This window comes from Elgaria multicarinata, chromosome 10 (assembly GCF_023053635.1).
Source record: "Elgaria multicarinata webbii isolate HBS135686 ecotype San Diego chromosome 10, rElgMul1.1.pri, whole genome shotgun sequence".
Lineage (NCBI taxonomy): Eukaryota > Metazoa > Chordata > Lepidosauria > Squamata > Anguidae > Elgaria > Elgaria multicarinata.
In genome coordinates this window covers 87,588,791-87,601,243 of record NC_086180.1, presented here as the reverse complement: position 1 = coordinate 87,601,243, position 12,453 = coordinate 87,588,791, and positions in this window count along the sequence as shown.

The window sequence follows — 12,453 nt, the reverse complement described above, 5'->3', positions numbered from 1 at the left end:
TGCGTTTTTCCTTCAGGAACTTCAGCTCTTCCTCTGAAGAAGATTCCTCCAGCAGAGGCATGGCAGCTTCAATCCTTCTCCTTAACTGCCACTTCCTGAGATGAAGGAACATTATAATTGGTTCCTGCAGTATATATAGTGGCTCAGCAATGGCCAGAACTGGAATAAATAGTATGGTGGGAAATTGGCAGGTTATAGTCTAATTTAGCCACTTCAATTGGAACTTAAATTGAAGCAGAACCAGGAGATTCTCTCATCTCTAATAATATGGAGCAATATAAGAGCAAACACTGAACACATATATAATATCACCCATCATTGTTGGTTGGTTGATTAATTGATTACATTTCTATACCACCCAATAGCTGAAGCTCTCTGGGCAGGTCACCTAATCAGAAATGTATCTTCATAACTTGTGACCCAGTCAGGCAAACACAGGCGCATCCAGGTATGTATGGTGGACCACCAAAGGCTTGATCTTTTCCCTGGTTTTGCCGTTGATTGGGATAGTTGGAAGAGAAGAGAGCTAGAACAATACAGTTAAGACAAAACACAGTATTCCCATCAGATGAAGGGGGTCAGATAGCAGGAGACAGTCACAGTAGTTATATTTGCAGCAAATGTTCCCCCTTCCCTTGTTTACCTATGTGGATACTTTGTCCTGGCTGTTTTTGGACTAGAGTTTGGTGTTGGGTGTTTGTGTCTGGAATCCTAAGGAAGACATACCGGTTAAGATTCTTATTCAGAGAAGTATTAGCAATAAACTCAGGTTCCTAGGAGTGTTCTAGTGAGAGGGTGCTTTGTGTAAAGCGCTCCCTGTCTCCATAATTTCCCTCACTAAAGTTTCCTCTTGAGTGAGCCCTAAGTCTGCACAACATGGGACTGGAGAGATATAGAGCTCTATCACACCAGCATTATACTGTGCAATCACTGCAAATTGCATACAAAGGACTCCGATGTTTTCTACCTTATAATCTGCTGTTACGGCGAATACTCCGATGTATCCTGCTTTGACTGCGCTTTCCGCCCCCCAAAAATAGTGGCGTATTTTGGACCTCGGAAAGTGTGATTCTTTTGTTGTTCTCCAAGTGGCCACTGAGGGTGTGGAAGGATGCCGAGGAGCAGAGCCACCCCCAAATGAGCACCGCGGAGTCCTTCTTTTCTCAGCCCAGAGCAGACCCAGCCCTCCCGGGGCGTGTGCCAGAGCAGGAAGCTGCCTGGCCGCCTCCCTTGGCAGCCCCAAAGCGTGCACCGCGGAGGCTAGCCCAGCCCAGGGCATGCTCCGGAGCAGGGCAGGGTGGAGGTGGACTAAGGTGCTCACAACAACAACAGCTTTCATACGCTATGGAGATGAAGTGCGATAATTTGAGGTGAAAAGGGTATGTGATGTGTGATGAAGCTCATAGCCCTGCGTCATGCACCCTGTTACCTGCGTTATGCTCCCCCTGTGTGAGGTTATACTGGTGATGGTATGCTGTGATTTTGGTATCAAGTTATTTATTTATTTATTTCAAACATTTATATCCCGCCCTACATCAATAAGATCTCAGGGCGGCATACAGTTATATCATTTCCATGTCTTGAAGTCATGAGGCATGGAGACATGTGCAGAGCTGTGTGTTCTGACCAGGCTGTGTACACAACACCAGGCTGTGTGTACATCTGCTCCTCCCCTGTACCTTCCCATGTGCTGCCCATGGCTCCACCCCATTTCAGCCATTCTGCCAGCGTATTTCCACTGGCAGAACAGCTCCACTGGCATGAATATACGTTGTCCCACTGATATGTCTATCCTGGCAGTGGCATATCTGCCATTCCACCAGTGCAGCAGGACTTCAGCTGAATCCTAAAGGGTCTCAGCCAGCAGATCTCAAATATATAATTGTGCCCTAAGTTAAACACACTTATTCAGTTTATTTTGCAGCTGGTTTGCGGACATAAAAATGAATATAAACATTCAGTTTAAGACCTGAGATGAATCGTGCATCCAATAAAAAGGGAGAGTTCCAATCCTTATAGACTGTATTACATCAGTCAAATTGGCAAGCTCTGAATCAATTCCCACCAGGGTCAACAGGTTAAAACTGACAGAACACTAGCAGGTGAAGCAATTGTTTTAGTATGTATTTATTGTCCCAATCATAGAGATTGTACCTTTTTCAGGGTTGAGGGGGCAGCTGCTTGGGCTAGCATTTTAAAACTAAAGTGCTCCCATATGTTACTTAACCTATGGCTTAATTATAATGTAATATGTGATGAGATGTTGGCAAAAAGAAGGTTTTTGGGGACCGCAACAACTACCTTAAAATAATGACTGAACCAGACATACCTAGTTCAATCCCGTGGATTAAGAATGTAGCATACATGGAGTAGAGCAAACATGATCAAATGGTAGGCTCTGTGTCTACTATGTACTACTAGTTCAGTCATTATGTGTTGCCCAATCAGTCACAGATGCTTTTTGACTTCATTAAAAAGGGTTTTACTTGATTAATCAGTCCTACTGGTAATGCCAATATTCACAGTTTGCCCCCTAAATATTGTACATTCAGGCTGCAATTCTATATTAGTTTTATTAATGTACTTCTTCAATGCTTCAGGGCCACAGAGGACAGAGACACAATCGAGGCTTTTGCAAAATTCTTTTTGAATGCTATGAGAATAAGGTCTCTCCAGAATTGATTCTGCTGCATACTTTTCAAATCTGTATGTAATTTTGCCCTACTCTCTTGTATGTGTAAAGTCTGGTCGATGACCGTAATAAAGTTGATGATGATGATTTATTACTATTTATTACATTTATATACCGCCCCATAGCCAAAGCTCTCCGGGCAGTTTACAATAGTTAAAAACAGTGAACATTAAAAACAAATATACAAAATTTAAAAGCATAAAAAGCATAAAATACAAACAAAAACAGACAATATCTGTTTAAAACAATTATTCCGGGGTCAGTTAAAAAACTCAGTGTATGCTGTTAAATACTGTTAAATGCCTGGGAGAAGAGAAAAGTCTTGACCTGGTGCCAAAAAGATAACCATGTTGGCACCAGGCGAGCCTCGTCTTACGCTTCCCTTGGAGTAGGCACCCAGAGGAGAACCTTAGATGTTGAGTGTAGTGAATGGGTAGGTTCATGTCGGGAGAGGCGTTCCGTCAGGTATGGTGGTCCCAAGCCATGTAAGGCTTTATAGGTTAAAACCATCACCTTGAATTGGGCTCAGAAACATACAGGCAGCCAATGGAAGCAGGCCAGAGTCATTTACCTTAGAGTCCCTTTGAATACAATATATTTGAGTAAGCTGTCAATCTTCTGGTGGATTCTGATAAATCAAGAATTATCAATGTTGCCAACGTTTTTTGAGTTATGGGAACTTTATCAAAGATGAATGAAAAACAGTGCAATCCTAGATGTGCCTACTCAGGAGTAAACCCCATTGAGCTCAATGAAACTTACTCCCAAGAAAGTGAGTATAGGATTACAGTCAGACACATAAAGTTAGTTGCACTTAGATCCCTTTGAAATCAATCTGAAAAGTTAGCAATATCTTAACTTGTCACATTACTTTCAATGAGAAGTGCATAGTCTGGATCTAACTCAATGATAAAAAGGGGGTTTACAGTACAATCCTATACATGTCTACCCTAAAGTAAGACCTATTATATTTAATGTGGCTTACCCCACAGTTATCCTCCAGACTGCGTGCTAGTCTAAATATTTTGATGCCCTGCTGAGCTCAAATATTGAGTACAAAAATGTGTGTATTACAGAAAGTTGCATACAAAATTGTGTATATTAGGGAGTGAAGTACATTAAGATGCTTAAAATGCATATGATAGAGAAAGTTGCATATGAAAATAAATGCAAATTTCTGTACATGTTTTGTTAATTGCAGAATGATGCAAAAAAATTATTTATTTATTTAAAACATTTATATCCCACCCTATATCAATAAGATCTCAGGGCGGCATACATATTATCTGATGTAATTCAGATAAATTGGGTGGGACAGTCTTATTGAACACATGTAACTGGACCTGGACTGGATATAGACTGATTTGCCCATCCCTATTCACAAGAAACGCAGGTACACAAAATGGTAGTTTAACCAGCCCGTCTTGCCCCAATCATATACCACTAGCAATGGGGGAGCTGATTCCCCATGGCGAAATCTTCTGCTGCTTCGGAATGCATATGAGTACTGATTCCCCTGAATATCCACCCCTTCTATTCTAAGCTGGAATTTGTTATGGTGTTGATTTCTCACAACTTAAATACGCATTAACTGGATCTGTATATTATTCTGCACAATAGTATGAATAGCTTATGGACGCAGTCCTATGCATGTTTAGACAGAAAAAAGCCCGACAAGTCTCAGCATCCCCCAGCCAGCAATTCCCCAGGGTTGTAGGACTTTTCCTGTCTAAATATGCATAGGATTGCACCTTTAGTAATGTTATGACATTTCAGGTGCAAATGGGAGGTAGAAGGTTTTTCAGTATTTATCCAGAGATTTCTATTTTCATTTAGAGAGGATGGTGTTGGTGTGCATATGAAAATACAGAGCAGAAGGTTTCACTCACCAAGGCGCTAACTTGCGACTGAAGAATAAAATACAATATCAAGGTTACAATGTCATTAAGGGAGTAGGAGTCTCTTTGTGTAAGTATTTCATATCACCAAACAGAAGTAATATTTGACCTTTCTCATCTTGTAATTAAGGACAAGGAAATGGAGAAATGGATTTGCTTAGCTAATAAGAAGACAAAATGTATGCCAGACCGCAGTTGGAGGGCAGGAGCACATGCCTACTGATCTGTTATGTTTAGGAGGCACATACTCATCAAACAGTATTGAAGTCACAAAAACCTAATTAAAAATAGTTGTGTGTGTTTTGTAGATTTGTATCACATTATCTTTTATGATGGATGCTTTATAAGAAAATCTACTAATTAAAAACCATTCATGCTACAGCACCAATAAGAGGTGGTCTTAATTTCCTGTGTGAGGAATATCAGCTCATTTCTGATTTCCCTTTCTCATTTGCAAGATACTGAAAGGAATCTTTTTTAAAGGCTGGGAGATGAAGGACTTTTTCTATGCAAGGTATTTATTCTCGTTCCCTGCTCACGGTTAGTTACAGGGTGGTTTAGATGACATCATGACTCTCTAGTTTCATTCGCTCTTTTAGCATATTTTTTTTTAAAAAAGCAAAGAAAATACATTATTTAATTGTAAAAGCGAAAGAAAGCACTTTTTCACCTGTGTATTTGCCCTATTCCAGAGTACCACAGTGCCACCTAGAGGTTATGTATCAGAAAAGCAGGGAAGAAAATACTTTTTATGCAGTGCTCAGATCTCAATTCAGTGATGAAACTGAAAGTATATACAAAACAATTTCCCACCTAGACAGTATCTCTGCATCATGAATTGGGATGATAGTGAACTATCCATTGGAAATTTGAATTCACAGTCCATAACAGAAATGGAGTTGACAGGTTAGACTATGTACATAAAGCATATGTCCTCTTTCTTTGTCTTTCCAGCAACTAGTTCATCAGATAATTTCTTTAAAGAGATTCTAATTCTGGAATTTGCTTTCCTTCTTTTTTAATCAACAATGAGATAATGTAGACGCCATGTTCAATTATTCCAAATGATTTCACTGGCAGAGAACCCATTAGTTTAACTATATTTTCCCATAGTTTTCAGCACCATTGTTCTGTCATCTGGAAATAATAGAACCCACAGCCATAAATTTTGCTAGCTCAGAAGAAGGAGGGAAAATAGCAAGGATGGCTCACCCACTATTTTGCGGTATGCTAATGTTAGCCCAGCTTAACCAAAATGATCGCATCTTGGTAAACTTGGATTAGACTTTCCTGTGAAAAGTACGCTAAATTGGTGTTAAAAGCAATTGTGCTGCATTTATACATTTATTCACGTGATGGCATGAACAGAAGCCAGACATATGGCTGGCTACATCGTAAATGGATTCCCCCCCCCCTTCCTACTGCAAAACATACTTGCTCACACACGCTTTTTTCTTTGCAAGAAAAGGCAACTCATTAGAAATTTATCTGATATCCCATTTCTGTTCACACTCTCCTATTGCAATTGTGGCCACTTTTCAATGCGTGCAGTTTATGTAATTTCCATACTTTGGGTAACTATTTCAATCTGCTGTAGTCAGAACGAAAAAGCCAGTCCTCGTCGTCATCCCCCCACCCCGCCCCGAAAAAGACAGCAAAGACAGATGAAACACTGACAACACGTCTGCCCTCTGTACAGGATGCCATTTTTCACTGCAAATATTGTCTGCAAGCCCTAAAAAGACATTCCATTAAAATCCATAACAAGGCTCAGATGCTGAGTCCTGCAGATCAGTGATGAAGCATGAATGCTGTTTCCCACCCAACCCCTTCATCTGAAAGAGTTGATACACTTATTTCTGATGGAATCATAGCTTTACCAAAGGACAGCTCAGCCTGAACTTTGGTTGTGGAAATACTACACGCTATGAACAAAATTCCTCCATCTATTCCTAAGAAGAAAGAACAGGTTTAAATACGCCCAGGCAGATGGCGAAATCTGAAAAAGTGGCTTTAAGAGGAGTGAGCGACTAACCCGAATAGTGGTGTGATGGCTTTTGTTTCTAGAATAACGTTGGTATGAACTTCACTGGACTTGAGTGTAGCAAAGGATGCTTGAAAAATAGTTTCAAGCTAGAATTGATAGGCAACCCTATATAAACCTGCCTTGAAGCCAATGTCCCTGGCATCTCCTGTTATCAAGGCCTGTCTTTAGGGGACTGTGACACTTTAAAACAGGCTTGGCCATGCTGGCTGGAACTGATGGGATAGCAGCACAACACACCTGGAGGGCACCAGGTTGGAGATGACTGGTCTAAAATATAGCTTATGAACACACACACACACACACGATGTTGCTGACTTTCTTACTTCCTTGGCTCAGAACACAACCCTTGGTAATGGAACCATAGTTCTTCTCTTCCAATCCACATGGGTGATTTAGGGTGGAGCGAGAACACATCAGGGTTGGTTGTGGCAAATGGTGTCGTCACCACTCTGCAGCAACCACACAGCTTCCCTTTCAAAAAGAGGCATTTTTGCAAAGTACTTTAAGCGCATCTGCGACGACACCGACCTCACACGCGAGGCCTTGCCTCGCACGCCCTTGTCAAGCCAAGCGCCACCTCTTGAAAAGCCTGAGGAAAGGGTAGAAACAACACAACCTTTCCCCTATATGTGAGGGAAAATAGGTTTTATTATTGTGGTACTGAACTGGAGGTGTATTCGTAGATGCTTTTACACTGTGTAATATAGCAGGTAATACATCCGAGCTGACACGTGGTTTGTGGTAACAGAACACAAAGTAAAGTTTATTGAAATTTAACAGATTTTTGGCATTTCAATTTAGATCAAAACCTGCTTATTTTTTATATTTAAAACAACAATCCCAAGTCCCTTAAAGTCCTATCTCTTCTCACTCCTCACACACCAAACACTCTCAAGAAGCACAAGCCTCAGACGCTCTACAAGAATAATCAGACTCAGACTTAGGCCTTAGCTAGGCCTAAGGTTTATCCCGGGGTCATCCCGGGGTCGTCCCTGCCTGCTCCCAGGATCCCCTGTGTGTCATTTACATGAGCAGGGATGACCCCAGGACGACCCCGGGATAAACCTTAGGCCTAGCTAAGGCCTCAGACTCCGATAAGACAAGACAAGACTAAACTATACTAAACCCTCACAATCACCTCAGCAAAACTATTTATACTCCCCCCTCCCCCTCTCTCACAGCATCACTAGCCACACCCACTCAGTCAAACATTCCGCACTCGCTAGACATACAAAGCCAGACATACCTAAGGGACAGAAAGGGGTATCGCCACAGCATCTTTTTTCTTTAAATGTGGCTCCGTTCCCCCAAATTAAATCTTTTAAAGCTTTTCTTTTGCACAGAGAGCCTTTTCACTGCTCGCCTTTCCAGCTTATTTTTACTCTGCACTATTTCTCAGTTATACTGTTTCATTGCTGTGCAAAAAGGAGACGTCAAAACTGCTGACTCGCAGTCCTGTTAACGCACAATTGTGTGATGTCACATTAGCATGATAGTCATAACTGAGTTGTACTGGGGAATTAACTCATGTGGGGAGCAGAGCTTCAGTATTGCTAATTCAGCCAACTTAGCCAATGATATGGAATTCTAGAAGCGGCAGTCCAAAACGTCAGGGGGACACCAGGGGCCTTGCTAGACCCGGCCGGATTAGCCGGCCTGGAGGCGGGGCGACGGCGCACTGACGTTAGTGCGCGCTGCCCCAGCTTCCACACGCGGGACACGCAGGGACGTCGGGATCCCTGCAGTGTCCGCCATTTTTTATTTTTTTTTTAAGTTTAAAGGGGCCACGTGCAGCCCGAAGACTCCGGACCAGGTAAGTCCGTTTTTTTAAAAAAACGAAGCCCACCCTCCCTGTCCCCGGCCTTGCCCTGGCAGTGCCGCTTGCCTGTATGTTTGGGCGGCAGCGCCCGGTGCTTGTCCGGGCGATGCCGCCCCCCCATGCCAGGCCTTGCCCTGGCAGCGCCGCTTGCCTGCTTGCTCGGGCAGCGGTGCCAGGCGCTCTCTTCCCCCACCCGGGCCGATGGGCACAGCGCTCGTATGAGCGCTGTGCCAAGTCCGTGGCTTTTTGCGGCTACTCGTAAGCGAGTAGCCACAAAAAGCCACGGAAGTTTCTAGACGTTCTGCAGCCCCGGCCTCAGGCCGGAACTGCGGAAAAGGCGCACCATAAGCGACTTCGCTTATGGCGCGTTAGAGGAGGCTTCAGTGCGGCCTGGGGCCGGATTCCCCTGTGCGTCATGTGGACACACAGCAGGGAAACTGGCTCTCAAGGCGCGCTAAGGCCTCGTCTAGCAAGGCCCCAGGTTGGGGAAGGCTGAAATAAGTGTTCAAATGTGACAGGAGAGGTGGAAGGCCCCAAATCATTTCCATTTCCGGCTGCTGCCTCCCTCCACTGTGCTCAGCCCTTCACCTTCCAGCAGCCGCTCAGGAAGGTCCACACAGCAGGGCTGAGTGGTGATGAGCAGGTCTCTCGGAGGCCAGGCACAGCAGCCTGACGTCACCAGAGCACTCGCAGTGGCCTCATGTCCTTCTGGTGGTATACAGCTATTCATTTCAGCAATGTGCTTTGCTCCTCTTGACCTTAGTGTATGTATATATGTACTGTATACATATCCATTGATCTGCTGCCACCCATTTATTTATGTATTAGTTCATTCAATCAATTTCTTAGCTCGCTTTCAAGATCCTCATATTTGGTTAGAGCCAGAGCTCCATTAATGGAAGGGGATTCTCTCAGCTGCTGCAAACAGAAGGGGGACAAAATTCTCTGATTTCCCACTACCCTATGCTGTCCCCTGGATCCAAAAAAACATTTTCTGAGAGGACTGAAGGACTCTCTGGAAAACTGTGGGAAACTGGTAAAAAAAAATAATCCCCCTCCTGCTTCCATTCATTAGGGCCGTAGCTAGACCTAAGGTTTAACCCAGGATTGTCCTGGGGTCAAACCTGTTCATCTAAGTGCCACACAGGGCATCCAGCACTCAGGCAGGGACAAACCTGGGATTATCCTGGGATAAACCTTAGGTCTAGCTACGGCCGAAGTCTCTGCCGGTTCTAAGTCCCTACCACAAATGGAAGGGATTTGTCTGTAAATATGAAGACTCCTTCCATTTGTGGAAGTGCTTCACTGCATCAGAGCCATGGTGCTTTACAGAATTTTACTTTTTAAGGACCACACTCTCCACACATCCAGCAACTTGAAACCTAAAACCTGGGGGAGGGGGAGACACCAGCAGTAAAGGAAGGATGTGAGCAAATGCATTTACATGTACTTCAGCCTAGTTACAGTTGGGCCTAGGCTGTTCTCAGTCTGGGGCCACAGCTAGACCTATGGTTTATCCTGGGATCATCCAGGGTTCACCCCTGCCTGAGCACTGGATTCCCTGTGTGTCACCTAGATGAACAGGTTTGACCCCTGGACAATCCAGGGATAAACCTTAGGTCTAGCTATGGCCTAAGATGAATTAGTGCTGAAGCAACGTCTCCCTTAAAGCAAGCTCCAAGCTTTCATGAACCAGGGAAATTGACAGTTAGCAGGGAAAATAAGTGAAGTAACTTAAGAGGAGACTGTAGGGCAGATGGAAGAGTAAGAGTCACTGAGAAGAGATGTTGTTGTTGTTGTTGTTATACAATAATAACAATGTCAGAATTTATTTTCTCCATATACCCACCTGCACAGCTATTGTGAAGCAAAGGGCTGTATACAACAGAAGAAGGACTTGAGATTCAGTGGTAGGGGTGGAGGACAGGGACAGACCAGGATGGACTCTCACTCCTGGATTGCTGGATCACCTTAGGTGAGCAGTCAGAGCTGCTGTGTATATCTGGATTTGGGGAGCCCTGCTGCAGGATTTCAGCCAACATGTTTGATTATCACATATGTTTTGTATAAGTTCTCTGCAGTTTGGCTCATAACCAGTGATAGATGACAGTCTATAAAGTGACTTGGTAAAAATTTTTGGAAATGTCCCAATAGATGTAGTTACTAGCTGTTCTGTCATTTTCTTAAAATAATAATAAAAAGCACACACATGAAAGCTGTTCATATTTCTTGTTCCAAGAACACAAAAGATTTCTGAAGGTTATTGAAAAATAAACTGGACAACATTATTCATGTCTAAGGAACAAAAGAAGGTGAAGACACAAGAGAGCTTAAAAGCCAATTGTGGAAAGATGATCTGGTAAGATAGTTCTATATCTATGAGCTTCTGCTGATCTTTCCTCTTACAGCTGTCAACTATAGTTAAGAAACTGGAATAATAACAAATGGGTGTAAACAGGACATTCTGTTAAGATACTTCCAAGTGATAAAATTGATAGAAGCAGAAATTTAAATGTAGTATCAAGCCCTGTCATCTAATGCTGGGGGCTCATATGAGATGGAAAGTGAGTATTATATTAGTAATAAATAAATAGACTGATTTCCAGTTATGTCATTAATGATGTTAATGGAAAATCCCCCAAAAAATACCCAAGTATGGACATTAGTGTTCCGGACATAGGGCAGAAATCTTTAATCCACATACATCCCTAAAAACAAACAAACAAAACAACACCAGTCTGAGGCAGTCTTTCTAAAACTAAAACAAAAAAAACCTAAGGGTTACAAAATTCAGTTTGATTTTTTGACAGTGGAAAGGAATAATGCTCGCAATTTCAGGAAATCTGATGAAATCTCAGTTGAACAGGGAAAGTCAAGGGCCTTCAGACACATCTTCTTTCTGGGTTTTTGATACAGGAGCAAAATAAAGCAACTTATTTTGCCAAGAGGCTATTGGATGTTCCATGTTTTCTGGGATGGGACAGAGCTCCCCAAACTATGACATCATTTCCCCCCTCTCCCCTACAAGCAGCTTTGTTGGGAAGAGTCCCGTCACCCCATTTTGAAGAACTTGGTAAATTCAGGAAACGAGAAGACACTTAAGAGGTCTCTAAGACTATTTTATTTGCCAATGGGACGGTGCATGGATCGCTCCTAATCCAGCACAAAGAGTAGTAGGGTGACAGGTAAGGGTATTCCTGAGAAGAAAGTAGGGCAAAATGTATGCTGGTCAGAGCTGACTTTACTGCTAAGAAGAAGCTAACATAAATGATTGTATCTTACAATGCTAGCTATCGGGTTTTGGATATAGTGCCAGCTATTGCTGAAAGAACCATATAAATCAGTGGTTCCCAATTGGTGGTCCATGGACCCTTGGTGGTCCGCATAACCCACCCAGGGGTTCCGTGGCACCATTCACATATTCACCATTGATTTCTGGAATCCACTGATGACGAATTCCTACCAGAAGTAAAATATAACATCACTGAGCACCTGCATGATTTAACAACTAGCTTCAGAGGTTACTTCCCTGCACCTAATCCTGAAAACTCGTGCATAAGGAATCCTTTTGAATATGGTGATGTACAACTAACAACTCTGTCTGCGGAAGAGCAAGATGCACTTGTTGACGCATCTTGTGATGGTTCATTGAAATCATTTTTCAAAGAATATAGACTGGACCAATTCTGGGTGAAGGTTTTTCCTGATTATAAGAAGTTAGGTGAAAAAGCTTTGAAACATCTAGTTCCCTTTTGTTCCACTTTTCTTTGTGAACAACATTTTTGACATTTTGTTATATGAAGAACAAGCATAGAAATCAGCTCAATGTTGATCCAGATTTGAGACTAGAAGTTGGAAATACTGAACCGGATGTGGAAGGGATTGTTCGGGACAAAAGGAGGCAAGATTTCTCCCATCACATTTAGGTTTAGTAGCTGCTAGACAGGTCATAATTTGCTCAATTGTAAACTAGACGTTAGTAAAATTAAATTTGTCT